Source organism: Mus musculus, chromosome 3, assembly GCF_000001635.26.
Source record: "Mus musculus strain C57BL/6J chromosome 3, GRCm38.p6 C57BL/6J".
Taxonomy (NCBI): Eukaryota; Metazoa; Chordata; class Mammalia; order Rodentia; family Muridae; genus Mus; species Mus musculus.
The window spans coordinates 40,500,696-40,523,422 of NC_000069.6; the positions used below are offsets into that span (position 1 = coordinate 40,500,696).

Genomic DNA, 22,727 nt, shown 5'->3' on the forward strand with positions numbered 1-22,727 from the left:
AGAGAGAGTCTCCTGGCAGCCTTCAGATCAGGATGTAGAACTCTCAGCTCCTTCTCTAGCACCATATCTGCCTGGACACTGCCATGCTTCAAGCCATGATGATAATGGACTGAACCTCTGAAACTGTAAGCCAACCCCAATTAAATGTTGTCCTTTGTAAAAGTTGCCTTGTAAGTTATGATTTAAAAAAAAAAAAAAAAGCATAAAATGTACCTTCTATGGCCCAGTATAGGGGAATGCCAGGGCCAGGAAGCAAAAGTGGGTGGGTTGGGGAGCAGGGAAAGGAGGGAGGGGATAGGGGATTTTCATAGGGGAAACTAGGAAATGTAAATAAAGAAAATATCTAATAAAAATTTTATAAAAAGAAAAAATGTCTATTTCATTGCCATAAAATATTTATATTGCCATGCTAGAATTAATTTTGGTTTTGTTTTTCTTTTATAAATAAAAGTAAATCATTTAGAAGCCTTATAAGCAGAAAGGGTAGTGAAAACAGAAGTAAAATAGTACCCTAAAATCCAGAAATGTTACTGAATAGATACAGCTTGAGGTCATCTGGCTCTCCACAGTCCTGGGTTTCATGAGAACATCTTCATGGTAGCACATCTTTGATCACGCTTCTCCCCTCAGCCTTTCATCTATGACCACACTCTTCCCTCCCTGTCTCGTTAGTCACCTTCATGCCTTCAAAGGACTCTCCTCATACTTTCATGATGTGTGTGTTTGTGTGTGTGTGTGTGATTTTATACACCACTCTAAAATCTAGGGCCCACAAACAAGAGAAAGCATTTGATATTTGTCTTTCATACTGTGAACTGAATTCTAACACCTGCCCAAAAAAGAAAAAAAAAAAGTGGGCCTATTTTACTAGATAGCTTTATATCAGCTTGACACAAACTACTGTCATCTGAGAGGACAGACTCTCAGTTGAAAGAATATTTCCATAAGAAGCGGACAAGGCTGTAGTGCATTCTGTTAATTAGTGATTGTTGGGGTAGGGGCAGCCCCTTGTGGGTGGTGCCACCCCTGCGCTGGCGGTCTTGGATTCTATAAGAAAGCAGGTTGAGCAAGACATGAGGAGCCAGTAAACAGTACCCCCTCTGTGGCCTCTGCATCAGGCTCTGCATCTGGGTTCCTGCCCTGCTTGAGTTCCTGCCTTGACATCTATCTTTCCATGATGACCAGTGAGGTGGTAGCACAGACCATCAACATCTGCATAGACTCACAGTTGAGAAAGAGAGGCATAGAAGGCTTTTGTGACAACCCCCACTCCCATACTAACCCCAAAAGTAACAGCTTGGTCAGGAAGTCATTGAAGAGAACTCTTTAAAATTGTGATAAGGATGCTGACGTGTACTTCATATCCTTATTCTTAAAAGCAATACTAGATGGCTTCTAGTGGGAGTGGGGGGCAGGAGGAAAGACTCCATTTTCTCTAAGAGGCTGGCTACCAGCAGTGTGACCATGCTCCAGTGACTGTACAGAAAACACAGACTGGGCTTGGTTTGCTGTTGTTGTTCTTGTTGTGTTGTTTGGCTTTGTTTTTTCCATTTTTTTTCCCCAGGGAGAGGCCACTTGGGTGGAGAAGCAGACCTGGGAAGGGTACTAAGGAGAGGGAGTGATCAGGGTGTACAATGTAAAGCCTCCAAATAATCAATAAACATGTTAAAAATAAAGGAAAGGGGGTGTTCACAGACACCAATGCCAGACACATGCCAGTCCAATAGAGACCATCCCTCAGTGAGGGTCTCCATTCCCAAGTGTGACAAGTGGATAACTTAAGTTAACTCTGGCAGTAGCTATGAGCATTACTGTATTCTTTCTCCTTTTTTTACTATGAAAGATTAAAAAAGTGATATCTTTTTAGGTGCTTGTTTCATTTTCTCTGATTAAAAATAAAGTGTTTTGCATATGTACTGCCATCCACACATCTCCATTTGTGGATAATGTTAGCTTTGGGGCCATTTTTCTATTGGTACGTTTATCTTTCTCTTAGGAATTCATGAGAAGAACTTTTAAATGAATAATATTTTTATTTTACTTTTGTTTGGAAATTCTCTTTTCCTTAGCAATCTTTCCCATTACAACTAGACCATAAAAACAAGACTTGGTGTTTTAGTAATGTCTATAAAGAAAACAAAAATTCAAATTCTTGAGTCTGAGCTCCAAAACAGTTACTTGATAGCCACAGTCCAGATGATAATCTCTGAAGTCATGAGACCACTGAATGAAAAAGTCAGGTTCTAAGCCAAGAAAATATTAAGAACCAAAACCTGACACATTTACTACATAAAGTTTATACTCGGTGGAATTAAAGAAAATGAAAGATGATAAAAGGGCCAATTCTCATTCAAAGTAAAGTACGTAAAAGTCACTGGGTGCCTGACATTCAAACAGATCTGAGGATCTGACTGCAAAAGACTAGAATTTCTCTGTGAATTCAGCGTGGATGCTGCCTGACATGCGTACTGGATCTCGCACATCCGATGTGAGAATTCAGAACAGAAGGGAAATGCCTACTGAACTATTTCAGTTAATTCCAAGAGCGAAGACCTTGGCCTTCTCTACAAGGTGAAACCCAAGAAAGTATGGCGACTCATCTGAAGTCCCCAGACCCAGAAAGATGTCAGAGTATCAAACCATAAAATGGGCCCACAGGAGTCAATTACCTTCTTACAGCCAAAGAAATAGCTGTGCAGCTCAGGGGAATCTAGTCAAAGCCATGCCTTCCTCAGACAGAGTATGGATTGCATGAACAACAAGCTGTGACCAATGCAAAACCAGCAGAGACTATAAATGTCAGCAGGTGTAGTGAGTTATAGACTGCAAAGGAAAGTCTCATGTCAGCTGACATACATACCCTAGTGTAAAACACCCAAGGACCACACTGCTTTCCCTCTACCTGTGCCAAGAACCTCGCCAACCACCTAGAACACAGATTCCCACTGTGGAGATTTGAACGAGAGTGGCCCCCGTAGGCTCATAGATTTGAATGCTTAGTCACATGGGAGTGGCACTGTTTGAAAGGATTACGAGGTGTGGCCTCGTCGGAGGACAGGCAGACCTGGGACAACTTGTGTAAATATTAAATTTCAATATGAGATAAAAAATGCATCTGAAGTCGCCATAAGAAAAATGATGCTTCTCATAATTGGTTGGAACAATTGCTTATGCACTTGAGAAGAAATAAAATTTGACCCATACCCCTCAAAAGACCTGTGCCACCGCCTCTATGTCCTCCAAGAAAGAAAGAAAAGAAAGAAAGAAAGAAAGAAAGAAAGAAAGAAAGAAAGAAAGAAAGAAAGAAAGAAAAGAAAGGAAGGAAGGAAGGAAGGAAGGAAGGAAGAGAGAGAGAGAAAAGAGAAAGAGAGAGAGACGAGAGAGAAAAGAAAGAAAGGAAGGAAGGAAGGAAGAGAGAGAGAGAGAGAGAGAGAGAGAGAGAGAGAGAGAGAGAGAGAATGAAAAAAAGGTAAAATGAGCTAGATATGGCAGCTTGTGCCTGGAATCCCAGCACTTGGGAGATGGAAGCTGGAGGCCAACCTTGGCTACACCACAAGTTTGAGGCCAGCTCTGCTTCATGATCTACTCTTCAAAACCATCTGAATGCTTGGATTATAGGCAGGCACCACCAGGACAAAGCAGTCGAAGTCACCTCCCGACCGACGTGTGATGTGGATCCCAGGCTCTGGCAAACACCTTGCCACAAAATCCACCTCAGCGTGTAAATCCCTAAGTAAGGGTTTCACGGGTTTCAATCACTCTTTCTGCAAGGCATGCACCAGTGCTAAGACTTAAAACGGCTCCTAAAATGGAAACAAAGTAGTAAATTGTGTGACAGAGAAATGGCCAGGTTCCAGCGAAGGCCTGTGGAGAGAATAGAAAGATGCCTGTGGTCAGAGCCCAGTGTTCACATAGAGGAGGAAGTCGGCTTTGCAGTCTGAGGCTGAAGACTGGAAACATCTTAACTTGATATTAGTAATATAAAACTACCACAGGTACAATAGTAATATTGTGTAAGCCCCTCCCACTTTGTCCATTCACATGTTAACACTGCTCTACAAACAACAAAGGGGCATCAGACACAATGTTCAGGAAGGGACTTGCCCAATACAACACGGGTGCCCACGAAGTACATCCTTTCCCATCAGCCTGATAATCAACACAAAGAGAACGCCATCACAAAAGTGTGCTTTAAATGATAAAACTTATCTTTAGGGATAACCCCCCTGAAACAAAATTAGCTACTTCTCCAAAAATGGCCCAGAATTTATGTTACAGGCCTGCAGAGCACAGAGCACTGTCGGCACGAGCAAAAGGTCTAATGTATGTTTTCTGCCACTGTGCTGTTTTATGAAACAAAATGTTCCTTTTTTAACATCTTTTCTTGGCTGTCACTTGTGAAGTTATTTGTCACAAGAGCCTCCCCGTGGGTTCTGTGGGGAAGACGAATCTACTTGCTGCTCTTCCGGGGCGATTCTTCTGTTCAATGTTCTCACCCTACTGCACACCCACTGCAGACTGTCTGAGTATATACACACACACATGTGTGTGTAGCCGTGTGTGCTACATACAATGTGCTTAACAGTGCTTCCTCAGTTGATAGAGAATAGAGACACACTGTAAAAAAGAAATGAGCCCGTTTTTCTATGAGCAGTTGTCTTGTCGCTTAGGAAAGGGATCTTTGGCACCCAGGTCATTCACAGCTGAGTTTCAGATTGGACGTAAAGCTTGTGATACAGTAGTCTTCCCTAACTGCAACTGAAAGGGAAAAAAAAATCACACATGAGATGGAAATCTGTTCAAACTTAGAAAAGCTTCCTTTTTAGAAGCGAGTTACGGTTTCTGCTTTAACCTATCTGGTATTTTACAAGATGCTTGAGAATTACTTTAAGCCCTGTTCGACACAGGCCCTTCGCTTTCCCAGAGTCTGCCCTTACCTAACGCCATCTGGCGTACATCAGCTTATTACATATCACATAACCTCCTAAAGAATTCTCTGTATTAGTTATAAATATTATAATATGGGTTGTAATAAATCATGAAATAACGCAAACCCCATCTGGAAGTCCTTTAAGAAAAACCAATAAGCCCTTCATGAATTCAAGCATCACTCATATGTCTATCTGATTGGCTCAACCGAACATTTCCATTGTTTCACTAAGCGTTGCCTGTTTGTCCAAATATGCCTCAGAGTTGATCAAAGGAGTTGGAGTCTGCATAAGACCCTGACGTTTGCGTTTCCCAAGTGCCATTCCATGTTGCCCGCTCACACTGCCCAGCCTTTGGTTAAGCGACACAATATGAACACCTCAGGTACGCTGGTAAAAGAGAAAGAGGTTTATAACCATCTATACTAACTAAATAAATAAAATAACCATATATCATCCAGGCATTCCATACAAAAGAAATAACTAAAATAACCCACCAAACATGACTTTGCCAAAGTAGCCCCCTAAACACTACCTTACACCTCCATATCTCTTCTCTACTCCAGTACAACTGCCAGAGAGCCCCATAAAAGGGATTCTTGGCACATGTTTAAACCACCCAAACTATAGTCTCATGCCTTTCAAATCCTAGTGGGCTTGTCTTTGTGAAGTTCTCATTGGCTTCAGCAGGACAGACCCCTTCCCAGAGTTCCTCCGGCCTTTCTCATCTCTAATGGGAGAAAGTGGCCCATCAATGAAGCAGGCCGCAACCATTGCAAACACATCACTGAATATGAAATGGTGAGGGGCTTTCTGAGCTACAGACTGGTAATAAAACAACATCCCAGTGGGTGGGTGTCAAGTGGGCATAGGGGGTCTCCTACAGACCCTTTCTGAAAACATGTGACCTCTTGCCCTGGAAGGCGGGAAGACTGTTGGCGCTCCTGAATGCAGATGCATGCTCTGTGCCAAGCATGTAGGAGGCATGCTGCATACATTAGCACCTCACACAAAGGTTAAGTTTAAACGTTTTCACCAGGCCTGGCGGCACACTAATCTTAGCACTCAAGAGGCAGAGGCAGGCAGATCTCTGTGAGTTCAAGGCTACCCTGATCTACAGAGAGTTCCAGGCCAACCAGGACCACACAGTGAGACCCTGTCTCAAAGAAACCCAGACCAAAAGGAAGGTGGTCAAAGCTAAAACAAATTACCTACTGAAGGATTTGTAACACAAAAGAGTCAGGGAGACTACCCAAGGCCCCATCCACTTTGCTATTACTCTAATGTGCCCTTACCAAAAAGAATATAAACCAGCTCACCACCACCTAGTGTACAAGGAGAGCTCGGCTGGGCTCTGCTGTCTGAGTTCATGGAGTTTTCATGATGAGCCCCTACTACCTGGGCAGCAGGAGACAAAAGTACTAAGAGTCACTTTGGTTAAAGCTCCCTGCAATCTAGTCTTTTAAACTGGTGGCATCTCTGCCTGGTGCCACCATCAAGGTCTAGAGTGTGATTTAAGCAGTACCACCTGAGCTCTAGGGAATAAATGCAATGAAGTGGCTTCTTGATCTATGTGTGAGGGAGAATAAAGGATCTTAGACATCCCTCTGATGCTTTCTTTAGACTGCTTGCTTTACAGGATTGCGATCTTGGGGATAATTTTCAAAATAGGGCACTATATTAACATACACTATATCTATAGACGTATACCTGCACCCATATAGAAATAGATTTTATATAAGAGCGATGAAATAGATATGACCAAAGGAGATGGAGGTTGGAAAGTTATATTAGAGTTAAGAGCACTGGCTGCTTTTAAAAGGTACCAGGGTTCAGTTCCCAAGACCCACACTGTGTCTCACAACCAATTCCAGTTCCAGGGGAGCCAGCATCTTCTTGTGACCTTCTCAGGCACCAGACATGCATGTGGTGCACATATATGCATGCAGACCAAAAACAGGTACATACATAAAATAAAAATAAACCTTTTCTTAAAGTGTGAGAGAGAGCAAAGTATAAATAGGTATATTTCCCTAGTAGGCTTTCCCCTATGATAACAAGACTAATACTGATGCTCTATATTTGCCCACTTGTGTGTCCACACATGCAAACACATGAAGACATATAAGTAGGGATTTTTATATGATTGAACAAACTAAGCATATTCGCAATAACTTGCTTTTTCTTATTTAAAAATCATTAAAACCCATCAAAACAACTAAAAATAAAAAGTTCCACGCAGATATTAACCATTATAAGCACTTCAGAATTGTATTTATATAAATGGTGAAATGTGAATACTTTATTAGTACTAGATTAAATGTAAAGTTGGTCACTTCCCTACAGGGAAATAAAGACATAACTTTGGGTTATCTTCTTTACCATACAGAAAAAAAAAACTAATAAATTTAATCTCTTCCTAGAGCCCCACAGGGTATCCTCTAGCTTTTTACCAAGCCATAAGATGATTGGCCTTAATCCACTGTAAGCATTGATGAAGCCAAGTGCCTTAACACTTGGGAGACAGGCAGGACACCCTCAGACTGACTAGACAATGCTAGAGCAGGAGCCAAACGATTTGCCTTACCTCCAAGTTTAGGATGGGTTTCCTAAACAAGAGACAGTGAGTGCCCTTCTGGACAACAGATACGCTTCCATTTTGCCTCTCACAGCTGCAGTAAAATGTTTTGCAAACACTCCAACAGTCCCACTACGGATGGAAATGAAGGTTTGTCTCCAAGGTTCTGACCACTGCTATAATATCTTCATATAGATGACTCAGTACCAATAATTCCATCCTGGAAAGCAGGGTCTTCCAAAGCAGGGACAGCCAAGCAAAGACATGGATGTTGCAAGCTAACACTCCTTCATGCTGTCTTGTAAGTGCTGTCTTGGGATGCAGTCCTATGTATATATTTTTTAACCTAGTTAAAATAATCCTAATAATCGAGCACTGCTTCCTTCAGTGCAAAACGCTGCAGCCACCGATCAGCACTTCACTGGAGTTCTTCTGTCGTATAGCTCTCAGCCTGTACATCACATGCCTTCCAAACCTACATGGGAAAGGGGGAAAGAGAAGTTTAGATCAGGGCCAGAGCATTGTGGTCTTATACACTTTGGGTCTCTCATTTCTTTACACCAGTAACTCAGTTCTCACTGGTTCCTTTCCCTAAGGAAATCTCTGTGACTACACAACTATTTTGATTACACATTAATTTTTCCTATAAAACCATAAGCTATGGGCTGTGAGATGGTTCAGTGTGTAAGGGCCCAGAAGTGAAATAGAAATGCTATGCCCTATGAGATAGGTCCTAGAGATGAGGGGAGATGTAAACAGGAGAGTCCTTAGAAGCTTTCTAACCCAGCTAGTCTAGCCTGCTCAGCAGCAATCAGGTCAATGAGAAACCCTATCTCAAACAAATGGGGAAGGCATTTGAGGTTGTCCTTTGACCACCACATATGTACACCCACACAAGCATGCACACACACAGGTTCAGGCACATGCACACACACACAGAGGTACAGGCCCATGCACATAGTCATGCACATACTAACACAGACGTGTGTGTGTGTGTGTGTGTGTGTGTGTGTGTGTGTGTGTGTGTGTGACACGACTCTAGGGCAGAGGTTTGAGGTTCGTCGTGCACACTCCCAGGTCCAGCAATATATCACATGAGCACTCACCAAATCACTTGCTGATTGAACATCTGAAGAGGCTAGCTCTGGTTTCAAGGGATCAACTCCAAACTGAAAAAACAGAGCCCCTGCCAGCACAGTGGTATTACCCAGCCTAAGTAAACAGGAGTGATTTGCAATGTTCTGCTCCTATGGCGTCTTCTGGGTTTGAGATTTTTAATAAGGATACCACTTCAAAAACATTCCTGGTGGGTACAGCCCAACAGCTCCGAGAGAAGATGGTGAATTCCCTGATGAAAGGCAGCCCACACTGTCCTTTGCGTTTCTGGGTCACAGATCACTTCCAAAATCAACCCAGAAGCATACAAAATAAGCAATGCCCTTCCCAAGACACTCTGAGTGTTTTATATCCTGTTGTGGCTTTCAGAGAAACCCCCGAGAATCAAAATGGAAAGTTCCAGTTGTCCGGCCGATGATCGGCAGTCTTGAAGGAGTTTTTGCAAACGTAAACGGTCAATCTGGCAGAAGCATTCGAATCCTCTCCTCGAGCTTTCTGAGATGCACGGTACACAAGTATCATCCGCAGTGTCTGCATTGGTTATGCTCAGTGTAATGAAACCATTCTTCTAGCAAAATAAGGCAAGCAAGGATGATTTAACGATGAGTTGGGGAAGCACTCAGGACGCTAAGGTAGAAGGATTTCCTGAGCTGCTTCCGGGGTTGCACGAGATGCCTGCATGCGTTGTCATTGCGTGATACCCCATTAATATTTGTGTTTGTGTATCAAATCAAATTAAATTTGAAGTTTCATTTAGAAATTGCCCTGAAAGTTAAGACAACGTCCTCAATATTTATGAATCCATTTGCGGGAAACTCTGCGATTCTGTTGAGTTCATTCGGTTGTTTGCAGTCGCTTGTTTTTCTGCGCTGGGCTGGTGAGTGTTTCTCTTCCTGATTTCCTTCATAGCCCATCTTGTCATGCTGCATTTACGGTGGGAGTGAGCAGGGCGTGCATGTGTGCTAACAAGCTCATCCTTGTTGAGTAGAGGAGTGATAAAGTTCGAGTTATAAATGGGTGAGCACTTCAGGGCAGAGGCCTTTGAAGGCCCAGTACCAAAGCTTGGACCTTTGAGCCAATCCTTGCTGGCACCTGCCCACTCTCGTCTCTTATCTGTACTGTCCCTTTTTCCGTTCCTGGCATCTGAGGATCGGGAGCTAAGCTCCACAGATTCTTAAAAACGTGTCATTTTTCTTTCTGCATTTGGCTTACCTCACTCAGCAGGTTTTCTGCTTTTATTCATTTACCTGCAAATGTTTTATTTCTATTTTCTTCATAGCTGAATAACATCCCTCTGGGCCTATGTACCCCATTTTCATCTTTCATTTATCAACTGAAGGACATGTGGGTTGTTTCCACTTCCTGGATACTGTGACTAGAGCATGGCCGAGCAAGTGTCTGTGGAGTAGGAGGCCGGGTGCTTTGGACGTATGCCAAGGAGCAATGTAGCTGAGTCATGTTGTAGATTTATTTTTAGCATTTTGAGGGATCGCTGCGTTGACATCCAGAGTGGCCACATTAAGGGACATTCTCAGCATCACTGAGCAACTGTCCATTATCCCTGCACCCAGACGGCTTTTGCTGTCAGTTAGGTTCTCCATCTTAGCCATTCTGGCTGTGGGGAGATGAAATCTGAAAGCTGCTTTAGTTAGCGTGTCTATGTCGCTAAGAATGCTGACATGCTCAGCCGTGACTCTTGCTCTCTTCTATTTCTTTTGAGACCTCTGTGTTCAGATCTATAGCCTGTTTTTGTCAGCTGAGCCACAAGCCTGCTCGAGTCTTTGCTTTGTGAGCTCTGTGGGCATTTTAGACATTAGTCCTCTCACAAATGTATAACTGTCCACAGTTCTCTCCCACCCTGTGAGCGTCTCCTTCATTCATTAGATTGTTTCCATTGTTCTACAGACGTGTCTCAATGTTGTGAGGTCCCATTTGTCAGTCATTGTCCTTAATTCCTGAACAAATGGAGTCCTATTCTGAAAGTTCTTCTTATAATGTCCTTGTAGGTTCCTGCCTGAGTTCTCTTCAAGCGGTTTTAACAGTCCTGGCTTTGCATTGGGATCTTTGATTCACATGGAGTGGATTTCTGCACAGGGTGATAGATATGACTCCAATTTCATTTTTCTACACTTGGTCATCAAAGGATGCTCTCAACGGAAGACTGGTCAAGCATCACAAAGTAGAAAATAAACCAAGAGGGTAGACCTGTCTACAGGATGAGGATGAAGGTGGCTCTAATTGCAAAGGGAGCTCTTAAGACTAAAGAACCAGCAAAGATCCCCCACACTGTGAGACTTGCTGGAATATCTGGAAATTGCGTGCTGAACACCTACTGTGTGCCAGGCAACATTCGGGAAATCTGTTGGTGTCTCACTGAGTTATATTCTCTGGGAATGTACAGAAATGAGCTGGCAAATTCAGGACAGAACATTGTTTCAGGGAGGCATTAGAGGTGAGTCAGCCAAAGGACCCTGCCAAGTGAGGAGAACTTAATAAACTGAACTTTATCATGCATGAAAGTTCCCATTCCTCAAAATGCAATATGGAGAGAGAGGAGGCAACAGCTGCAGATGTGGAGAAGGCATCTGTACAACACTCAGACAAGGATGCGCATCTAGACATTTTACATCTCTCAAAAATCAATTGGTAGGGCCTGGTGAGATAGCTGTTAGATGCACTTGCTTCCAAAAGCATGAAGAACTAATATTAGATTCCCAAGACCCATGTTAAAAATGCTGGGTGTGATGGTGCACACTTGTGTTCTCTTCAATAGTGAGACAGATGTTGGAGGCAGGTGGATTCCTGGAAGCTCACATGTCAGCTAGCCTAGGCCACTTGGCAAAGTTCTGGGCCAATGTCTCAAAAAGTAGATAGTGCCTGCAGACCAACACCAGTGGCTATCACACACAAACACACACACACACACACAGAGAGAGAGAGAGAGAGAGAGAGAGAGAGAGAGAGAGAGAGAGAGAGAGAGAGAAACAGAGGGGGAGAAAGAGAGAGAGAGAAGCATACATATGTGTGTGCACATCCATACAATAAAAAAAAAACAAATTTTAAAAAGCCAATTAGAAGATGAATAAAAGATACAAAAGGCATGCCATGGGTTTTAATATATCTAATAAATGTCTTAAAAGATGTTCAAATTAGCCAGAAGAGGAAGGGAGTTAAGGGGAGTTAAGACTACATCAAGGTAGTTTCATAGGCCTCTTGGGATTGCAAAACCAGTGCAGAGACAACACCTGACAGTCATAGATCTTTGGGACTCATTGGCTCTGTCAACTTTTTGCATTCCTCTGCGTTTAAAATGTTTTAACAAATTTATTTGTGTGAATGTGCACATGCACGTGGTGTGTGCGTGCACACACGCATATGTAAATTGTCATACTAAGATGTGTATGTGACCTCAGAGGACAACTTTCAGGCCTTGGTTCTCTGCTTCCTCCATGTGGTTCAGGCGACTGAATTCCAGTTGTCAGACTTGGGGACAAGTGCCTTTACCTAATCTTATACTTCGTGTTAGCATATGGTCAAAGCGCTAGCAACCACCCTGGTTGGGTTACTTGCTACTGAGCAGGGTTCATGAGGCACAGAGGAGTGAGAGACTCAGCACATGTTCTCTGCCTCACAACTGGTCTCCCTGCACGTCAAAACTGAAAGGCAGAGCAGGCCATCCCCTACCTGGAAGAGAGCCATCAGTTTGAGTGAATACCCAGGGTTTGCTGGACACGGAAAGTGCCTGATGCTTCCCGTGCACCTAGGTGGGCATGAAGGATGAGGGAGATCTCCGTTCAGACATCCAAGCGTGCACGTAGGAAGCCAGTTGCCAGCACCTCAGTGAGTCAGGGACAAAGCCAGATCCAGAACCATTTCTTCTAATTCCAAGGCTGAAACTCCCCGAGGCCAGCTGGACCTCTCCTGCTAACAGCTTCAGACAGCCTTTGGCTAGCAGCTCTACAGAAAGCTGGGCTGGCGGGGGCAGAAAGGAGCGCGATTAAATTGATCATTTTCACCTCTCATCATGTGGGCTCTGAACACTAGTTTGGACAGATAAACCTTTTGAGTTCACATGTGGAAAACTATATTGCCTGTGGACACTGCCTTTCATTAATAAAGCACTGAGTCCTTTCAAGCACACTTGATCCCCACGCAATCCTATGAAAAGGTAAGGCTGGCTTTGTTAAAACCATTTATTTAAAAATGACACTGGTGAGGCTAAGTGGCTTGGCAAAGATGACATGGTTTCTAGTGGGCGGGGGGGGGGGGGGGGGCAGGGTGGCCTGAGATGAGGAGTCACATTCTCTACTGGCAGCTGGTTTTCCCCGTGTTGTTCTTTTCCTGTGTGTGCTTGTGTGTGTGTGTGCATGTGTGTGTGTGTGTATGCATATCTGTGTATGTGTGTATGCACATGTGTGTATGTGTGTATATGTATGTGTGTGAGTGTGTGTGTATGTGTGAGTGTGTGTGTATGTGTGTGAGTGTGTGTATGTGTGTGTGTATGTGTGTCTGTGTATGTGTGTGTGCACATGCGTGTATGTGTGTGTATATGTCTGTGTGTGTGTGAGTGTGTGTATGTATGTGTGTGAGTATGTGTATGTGTGTGTGTGTGTGTGTGTGTGTGTGTGTGTGTGTGTGTGTGTGTGTGTGAGTGTGTGTGTGTATGCGCGAAAGCATGTTTGTGGTGTGTGCCAGAGTGCATGTGGAGGACAGAAGCTGATATGGGAAATCTTCAACTGCTCCTCCACCCTTGTCTTTCAAAAACAGTTTTCTCCTTCAAACTTGGAAGTCCCTAACACAGCTAGTCTGCACAGCCAGCTTTCTCCAAGTCTCCCATCTCTGCCTTTCCAGGCTGGACTTGGAACTGCATTGCTGTGTAGGGATCTGAACCTTGGTCCTCTGACATGAATAGCAAGCATTGTAACCACCGAGCCGTATTCCCAGATGCTCTGTTGCTGGGGTAAAGCACCGCCCAAAAGCACCTTGCAGGGCGAGGTGTTTCCTTCATCTTAATACTCCCATCCCTGAGGAAGCCAAGGCAGGAGCTCAAGCAGGACTTGACGACTTGCTCGCCATGGGGTGTTCAGCACGCTTTCGTATACATCCCAGTACCACATAAAACATTATGTTCAAAGTACTCTGTGCCCTCCCACATCAATCGATCAAGAAACTACCCACACCCACTCGCCTACAGGCCAGGCTGAGGAAGGCCGTTCTGCATGTAGAGGTCTCTCTTCCCTGTGACTCTGATCTGTGTCAAGTTGACAAGACTAACCAGAAGAGCAGCCAGTATTTTTTTTAATGTTTGAGACTGGATCTCACTATGTAGCCCAGGCTGGCCTTGAACACATGAACCTCCTGTCTCAGACTCATGAATGCTGGGATTTCTGCTCAGTTTTGTTAATCCTTTTACATGTGAAAACACTTATATTATTAACTACCCAGACTAAGATCGTAAGTGTTGTCCATAATTCTCCTCTCTGACGAGCAACCCCAGCGATCACCACCAGTGTACAAGAGAGCAGGCAGACACTCCACGGCTGTGCCCAGGCAGCCCCTTGCCAACCCCCTCTCCATCAGTCTGTACTTCTGCTCATCACTCTCTTGCTTTTCATGATGCTTTAGTGCATATCTTTATTTCTCTAAAAGTATGCTGCTTAGCTTCATCCACGGCCTTCTGGAACTAGCTTTACCACTCTGTGTTTTGCTTTCATGGTGTGTCTGTCTCTCATTTTTCTTCCCTGAAGTGTGGGATTCTGTAGCATGAATTCCCTACAGCTCCTCCTCCTGCTAAACATGGGCTTTGATTCCTGTTTGGGACTATCATAAACACTGTAACCATGGACTATTCCACCAACACCCAAGTTCCCTAAACAATGACTCTGAGACTGAATTACTTATGAATCAATGTCTAAGCTTAAAGCTTTGGCTCAGTCCCATTAGTTCATAATTCAATTATCTGGTTTATTCTAAGTTCTGCCATGTAGCTAGTTCCTTCTCCTCAGGTTCATGCGACCCTCTTCATCAGCATTCAGGGTAACCCCCTCCCAAACCTGAGTCTACCCAGAATCCTCTCTCCCTGCCAGAACTCCCACCTCCTATCCCCTGCCTAAGCTAATAGGCCAAAGGCTTTTTTATCGGCAGGTGACGCTTCCACACAGTACTCAAGAGATTACAAACACAGGTCCACACACAGCATCTGTGGGTATTCTTGGACACATCTCCTGAGCTACAGGTGCAAACTTCCCCCAGGTCTGAGGGAAGCAATGTAACCACTGGGGAAAAAGATTTACAAATTTTCAACATGGCTGCATGACTTAAGGTTTTCCAGGTTATGTGCTAACTTGTACTTTAATCACCAGTGTGTTTCTGCTTTACCAGTGCCTGGCCATAGGAGGCATAAAATCTCATTGTCACTCTTTGTGTTTTATTGGTCGCTGGTAGGATTGATCTGTGTGTGTGTGTGTGTGTGTGTGTGTGTGTGTGTGTGTGTGGTCCCTGGTCATGTCATTAGTCCTTGTTTGAGTTTTTCTTCCTAATATTTTAAAAGAATGTGTACTTATCTGTCAGTGATACACCTGACATTTGTTCTTTACAGATTGGAGGATGGTTAAGATAACCACACTGTGGTTTTGAGTGAGTTTATTAAGTAACAAGCAAAAGGAGAGAGAGAGAGAGAGAGAGAGAGAGAGAGAGAGAGAGAGAGAGAGAGAGAGAGAGAGAAGTTTCCTGTACTGAGCACAGATGACAATTTAAATCCTAAACTACAGTGCAGGCTTTTGTCAGAACAGTGTCGGGTTTCTTGGATGGAAAGAAATGGTGAAATCTATGGGAGACAGTTTTAACTACTTGGGTTTCAGGTCAATTAAAGCTCTTTCAACCTAAGTTTTTAATAGAGAAGAGTTAAAGACATAGAGAGTCATAAAGAAAAATATTATTTTTAATTGCCCCAAAACTATCACAACTACTTTGTGTAAATGTATAAACATATATAACATCTACGCATATTTTCATATACACATAGCACACTGTGAATTTTTAATCTAAGGAAATATAGATCTACATAAGTTTTGAGTAGTACTCCGTGAAGTAAATGAATTAAAATTTAACTTGACATCACTTTTATGGCCCTGTATGTTTGAGTCATTTCCTGGTTTTCGTGTTGCAACTCTTCAGTGGACTGCTTGACATCTATGGCTTTGTTTACCTGTTCTGTTACTTCCTGGGTAAACATCGCTAGACGTGATTCTGCCTCCTCTGTTTTATAAAATACCACAGTCTTTGGAATCATCCAGATCATTTAATTGACTGAAAAAAATAATAGATCAAATTCTGACACAGCCATCCCCACTCTGCTGGTCAATAAATTCAAGTATTCCCAAAACTGTAGAGTTCCAAAGAGTATTTAGCCAGGTGTGGACAGAGAAAGAACTCTCTAGAATCCTTTGGGATGTATACATAGCAGTCTTCTCCCACAAGGAAAACAAAACAAAGACACAGCAAAGATTCAAAGAAAACTATGCAAGACTATTAACCTGCTTTTTTTTTTTAGCTATGCTGATTATCGTGTCATTTGTAAATGATGGTTCAAGCCATTCTGCTCAGATAACACATATTTCTCCTCTCCAAAGATGATGACTTATAGGCCTTCCCACTTGACTTTCTTTAAAGTGGTGTCTCTGGAGACAGGAAAACAATTAACAGGAGGCTGGTTACTGGCAGGACAGTGTGGTCTGCACTGGCCACCACTAAGTGCACCCTGCCTTTTCTCTCACCCCCAGTGTATAACTCTTAGGGAGGAAAAAAAGCAACTAAGAGAATTATTCTCCTTAATCTTTTGTAGTTTAATTTGGAAGCATTCCTAGCTCAATATGGCAAAATAATTCAGTGCAAGGGAAAGCCGTGATGTTGACCTTGACCAAGATTCAAGTAACTACTCATGGCTGGCTGTGACTGAAGACAGCACCTGGCAGTAGGGCCAGCTACGGAAGAAAGGCTTCTTCACCCCTAACTCCATCATGCAGGCCAGGGCTGGACAGTTACATGGATCAGGGGGTTGGGATCAAAGAGTGGGCTGGTATCCTATAAAGAACACTAAATGGGACTATAATGGCTTTGGCTTGTGGCCTAAGACCCATCAGTTCTGACAGTCGACTTGGAGCCTGTTCCCCCCCCCCCCAAGTATGGTGCTCACTGTCCTGGGCTTTGGGGTCAAACAAAGGAAAAGAACATCTCCCCAAACTCAAGCAGCCTGGGTACTAAAACTGGGTCAGTGTAAGACTATAGCTCTCACCTCAAAGTGATGAGAATTTGTTCTGGGAGCTGGGAGGATGGTTTAGTGAGTAAAATACTTTCTATGTACACGCCTAAGGACCTGAGTTTGAATCCCTACAACCTACATGAAAGACCAAACATATAGTACAAGCATCTCTAATCCCAGGATTAGATATCTGTAGGAGCCCTGCAGACTGATGGAGGCAGAGCCAGGAGCATCGCTGGGAACTCACGAGCCAGCCAGGCTTGCATGCAAAGAAAGAAACATCAAAGAGAGCTAACACCCAAGATTGTCGCCTGTCCTGTCCTCTGTCCACATGCACCATGAAATGTGTGTACCCACACTCATACACAGCAGTGTTCCAACTGTTTCTATAAGTAACTACAAGAGTAAAGCTCTGGGTCGTCAGAACAAATATTACATGGACCTAGAGAGATGGCTCGGCGGTTAAGAGCACGCTCTTGCAGAGACCCTGAGTTTTGTCCCCAGAGCAGCATAAGACTCATGACCAATGTATCTTCAGCTCCAGGGGACCCAATTCTGAGTTCTGTGAGCACTCATACATGTATGTACATAGGCACACACACATGCACATATATACACATAGTAAAAAGTAACTTTTATAAACACATCAGTCACAAGGAGGAATGCTTCTGATGGTGGACATTGTTTTATATTTGTCAATGATGAAGAACATAACAGGTTTCACCAGGCCGTTTACTTCATGTTATTTATATCTACAATTTAAGTAGAGTTGAGAAACAACTGGCAAACCTGAAACACCCCAGTGTCTATGCTGAACATTTTCAGCCTAAAGAGAAAAAGAGGAACATCAAGACAGAGGGAATGACAGAGCAGTAGAAAGCAGTGATCTGTTAGAAGCAAGCCAGCCCATCAGCCCTGCAAGGCGTGTGGAAATCAGCCATGCATTCCACGGCACTGAATGTTTTCTACCTAAAGGGCCTTCTTGTAAATCTAATATCCATTGTTCTTATTTAAAACTCCAGAATCCTGCCCATATTTATTTTTTTCAATCCACTTATAAGACAAACATGTTCATCTGCTTTTTTGAGGCTCCTTACACACTACATGTGTACCTAGCATGTTATTTACACACACGCACACATATACATAGCCTGCTATGCAGCCCAGACTAGTCTTGAATTGATAATACTCCTGCCTCTTTCTTGAATATTGGAATTACAGACATGGACCACCTGGTATGGTGTGTGTGTGTGTGTGTGTGTGTGTGTGTGTGTGTGTGTGTGTGTACACGCACACACATACGTTTACACCTGCCCATGTGCATGCCTACCTGCCAGCTTCCTGTCTGTCTGTGTTTAAGTTATGTAATTATTTAATATTTAAAGTACTTTGTATGATTAAATAATAGTAGTATAAAGTGTTTAGAAACACAGGATGCTCATTAAATACACATAACCTGTAACCTGCATGAAAATGTTGTTACAAACACACAAACATGCAGGTTGTATGCATGATTGAGTTAACAAAAAATATACAGTATTTGCTGTGAATTTATCACTCAGCAGTGAACTTGGAACTATCCTAAAGTGGTGCACACAACTTCTCTGTGCAATCTCATCCGCAATTCCAAAATCCAGTCTACAGACTCTGGAAATTCTAATAAAGGGTATGCAGGAGTAATTTTCTGTTATGGTGTCTTAGAGCTTTTGTGTTACTTCAGTATAAAATAAGTAAATTAGGCTGAGAAGTTATTATCTTTACATAAAAGAATCCCTGTAAATCCAAGACCTTTGTTCTTCCTTAAAAGGGCATCAGGCTAGTTCCAGATCCCTGCCTTAATTCCTGATATTGGCATGACTCAAGAATGCAAGGGACTTGGATGGCTTTACAAACTGGCTGGCAAACACAATCTGAAGATTAGATGGCTTCATAGAACTAAAAGTTCCATGGCCCGGCATAATGCTTTTGAATTTATAGCCAGCAATTTTAGAACATTGATTTTCCTGCTACAGGAAGCTTACATATATTTTTTTCTTAGAATTTTAACATAAGTAATATGTTAGAAACATCAGTAGCAGTGTAGTGATCCAAGAGACCAGAGGAGACACAGATGAAGCGGTCTAAATGAATGCCCTACCATACACAGGGGGCTGGGTGGGTCCACAACACTGATCTGGAATGTTGCTGATGTCAGCATTAAGCCAGGAGGCATGTTTCAGTGTGTGGAAGACATAGCATAGTCAGTAAACATCAGTTTGGCGACCCCACCTCCCACTACCACCTCCCACCACCACCCCCACCCCCCACGCTCACTCCCTCAAAGAAAAACCTCAATTTATGCACCTCCAACTTTTGGTTTGGAAAGTTTTGGTTTTGCTTTAAGATGGAGACTTGTTCTGTTGCCCAGTCCAGTCTCAAATCATCCTCCTGCCTCAGCCGAATAGGACAGCAGATTCCCGACATGTTCTCCTGAACAACCCAAGTGACGTTCTTTTGACCTGGTTTGGAATGCTAGCAGGTTGACCTCCATTTATGTCTACCCTTAGCCCTATCATGGTGCTGTGTCTACAGAGTTAGGAAACAGGTTATAACGCAGCCAAGTGAGGAACGCAGTGGATGTGTGGTAGATGATCTGTAAACAGATATCCCATACACAAAAGCATGGAACCCAAGAGCCGTGAACGCTTCATAGTACTGTCCTTTCAACCATTAGCCTGAGATGTCCCATCAGATAAAACCGAAGGGTTCATGTCCACTGTTCTCCAGATCCTTGTCAGAGAGAATCCTCCTTGCCTTTCTCTTGGGGCTCTCTGTGGCCTCCACCCTCTGCACCAGCCAGACTGGCATTCCTCAGGAGAGCGCTCACCTCAAAGTGGGGAGCTGTCGAATGAGCTGTACCTGTCCTCAGAAATGAAAGCACTCGCTGACAGAACTCAAATACCCAGATGACAATTTCTTGAGTTACACAGCCTGTCTTGAAATTTACCTGACTTCCATTAGATTTTCACCTAATGTGAAAAATTAGTTTCCGAAGGCCGGGAAGGATATGTTCATATCATAGCTACCCAACTTAGAGAAAAAAATGTATGTAAAAGCACAAAAATTTAGGGATAAAAATATGAAGAAAACCATCATTTCCTCAGCTTTGTTAAGCCATGGCATTTTAGGTTTTTGAGAAGAGCGATGAATGCCCTCTAGTGTTTGTTGGAATACATGTTTGAAGAAGAGAAAGATAAATTGTCTGTTAAAATAAGAGTTCAAAAGGACTTAAAAATTGCCAGACTCACACCTTTAATCCCAGTGCATGGGAGGCTGAGGCAGGAGGATCAGCAGTAGAAGGCTAGCCTGGGCTAATGAGTTACAAGAGGGCATAGGCTATGAAGTGAGGCTGTCTCAAAAGCAAAAAAATAAGTAGATAACTCATACATAATAAAATTTGAATAACTAAAGTGTTTTACACATTATAGTATATTGCTTAAATAATAGATATCACAGTATTATATGATCAGAGAGGTGAAGATCAAAGTGGTGAAGATCAGAGAAGTACCTGTAAATTTTTTGGATATACATAGTGTGCCCATGTGGCCTCCTTTCCAGCTAATAACACCCTAAAGCAGTTGCAAGAGTCATTCTCAAAGACGCAACATACAATTTGTCTCAAGAGCCACTCCTGTGTGTGCCTACAAAGAGCTTCTATTTCTACAATATAAACTCCATTTGCACATGCATCCAGTGCCCCTGAGGAGTGAGTGCCCTTGTTGGTAATGGCCCTTCTGGAGAAAGAAAACAGGAAACGGATATAATTTACCTGGGAAGGTGCCAAACTGCAGTGCTCCAGTGTGTCTGCCGTAACTCTCTACATACCAGCAATCATTCCAAGAAGTCGTGGAAAGAATAAGAACCATCCGGCTGTTCATCTTCTGTAGAACTGACACTCCACAATCTGAGGACCAAGGAATGGGCACAGAAGACAACCTTGGCCAGACTCTAACCCAGGAATACGAAGCTTGGACCAAACGGGGGGGGGGGGGGGGAATGGTGTTCCTCAGATGACCTGAGCTGACTCCCTGTACCCACCCAAGCCCTGTGCATTCCTGAGCGTCTCAGATTGTCACTCTCTTCTTGCTTAGATTAAGCAGAGTGCAATATCAAGTATTTCATAGTAACGTCATATGTTTCAGGATTGCATAAGACATAAAGAAGAGTTGGGCGCTATCATTTTATGTTTTAATTACAAATGAATAAGTCAGGCAGGATATAATATCAAGATTATAGTCTTAAAATATAATTTGTAGAGACAAATTAACAGGTTTTTTTAAAAAAAAAAAAAGGACTGAAAGAACACCAAAAATTCTATTGGAGAAAAAAATGTTATTTATTGCTTGTCTACAAAGATGTCCGCTTTCATCCCCTGCTTCCGCAGTCAGGCAGTACCAAATGACCTTCCTTTACCCCTGTTTTTCTGCTTCCTACAGGTCAGGCACTCAAATTAACTCATAGTTATTCTGTCTTAACCTTTGAAGTGTAATTAAATAACATGATTTTTATTAGTAAATAATCCACATAATTTACAGAGCAGGAGGAAAGGAAAGTCAATATTTCTATTTAAATAATTGATTCAGAATATTTCAAAGACATCTCTGAGTCAGGCTCATACCTGTAAGCCCAACACCTAGGGGTAGAAACAGAAGGAATAGGAGGTCAAGCCCAGCTATGTAGCAAGTTCAAAGCCAGTGTTGCCTGCAGAGGTGGGGGATGGGGTGGGGGTATTGGGGTGAGGGGTGGAGGTGTGAGGGAGTGGGGTGCAAATAATTCCTAATAAAAGATTAAGATGCCTAATTGTTTTCTTTAGCAGATAATTTCATAAAAATAAAGTTAGCAATAATAATAAAACCTCAGTAGACAAATGTGCTTCGTTTTAAATGTTCTCAAGTGGGTTTTGGGGGGAAGGGGATGTTTTGTTTTGCCTTCAATCTAAGATGGATATTTGTTTCTCTGCCAGATACAGAAACAAGCTAAAGAAGGCATGTGACTCACCCAGGTTTGAGGTCACCCAGCAGCAAGGCAGAGGCTCTCTCTGAACTCTCCACCCCCTTGCTGTGTTGTTTGTTTCCTTTCTGCCTCTGCCTCTCGACCTTATTTTCCTAGGGTCCTGGCACCATGTGGTGTCAGGGGACAAGCAAGAGTGCGGTAGACCGTTCTGCAGTTTTTAAAGCTGTAACTACCGTGGCTTTTCTGTCAAGAACCATAAACCTTCTTCTGCCCCGGCACAACACGGACAGTCCTCAGTGGCGGTACAATAGCATGCTTCCCATTTCAGTGATAAAAGTCCAACGAATCTGTCTCCCTAGAGGAACTGGCCCTTATGCTTAAACGTAACAATCAACATGATGCGTTGTGCGTTTACGGAGATGACACCCATGGCTCTTCACAGAAGTGTGATTCTAGAAGGGGATTTGACTTGACGCATCGCACCGTCAGGGTTATACAAAAGCCATCGTGGCTGCAGTGACGTAAGGCAGAGGCTACGTCAGAAGTACTGCCTGTGATCTTGGAGCTTCTGAGCCCACCGGTATTCTAGAACACCTGCCCTTTCAGCACTAGGTACTGATAACAAGGTAGTCCAAATCCTAGAATCTAAGTCTCCTGTCTCCACATCCTCACTTTCCATGAGACTTTCAGATGGGATCTCAAGATAGTCTTAGAGAAGCAGGCACCAAAGCAGAGTCGAATATACAAGGATTCTGTAAAGGGAAATGTTTGCATGAAAAGAAGGAACTAAAAGTCCAGGACAGCTGTCCTAAGTGGACAGAGTCCATCTTTCCCCCAGGGTGCGGTCTATCTC

The 22,727-nt window shown here is 43.1% G+C and overlaps 2 long non-coding RNA genes across 2 annotated transcripts; one reads left to right on the top strand and one right to left on the bottom strand.

The window, feature by feature from the left end:
* Window positions 1-4,169: 4,169 nt before the first annotated feature.
* On the bottom strand, window positions 4,170-22,217 carry 1700017G19Rik (RIKEN cDNA 1700017G19 gene). The gene is made up of 6 exons (NR_040445.1): window positions 21,920-22,217; window positions 20,691-20,825; window positions 12,307-12,594; window positions 7,516-7,981; window positions 6,224-6,326; window positions 4,170-5,318 (listed from the first exon to the last, which is right to left on the bottom strand). It is a non-coding gene; the product is annotated as an RIKEN cDNA 1700017G19 gene (long non-coding RNA).
* Gm46800 lies at window positions 9,073-11,136 on the top strand. Its single transcript, XR_003954466.1, has 2 exons — window positions 9,073-9,499; window positions 10,629-11,136. It is a non-coding gene; the product is annotated as a predicted gene, 46800 (long non-coding RNA).
* Window positions 22,218-22,727: the final 510 nt, after the last annotated feature.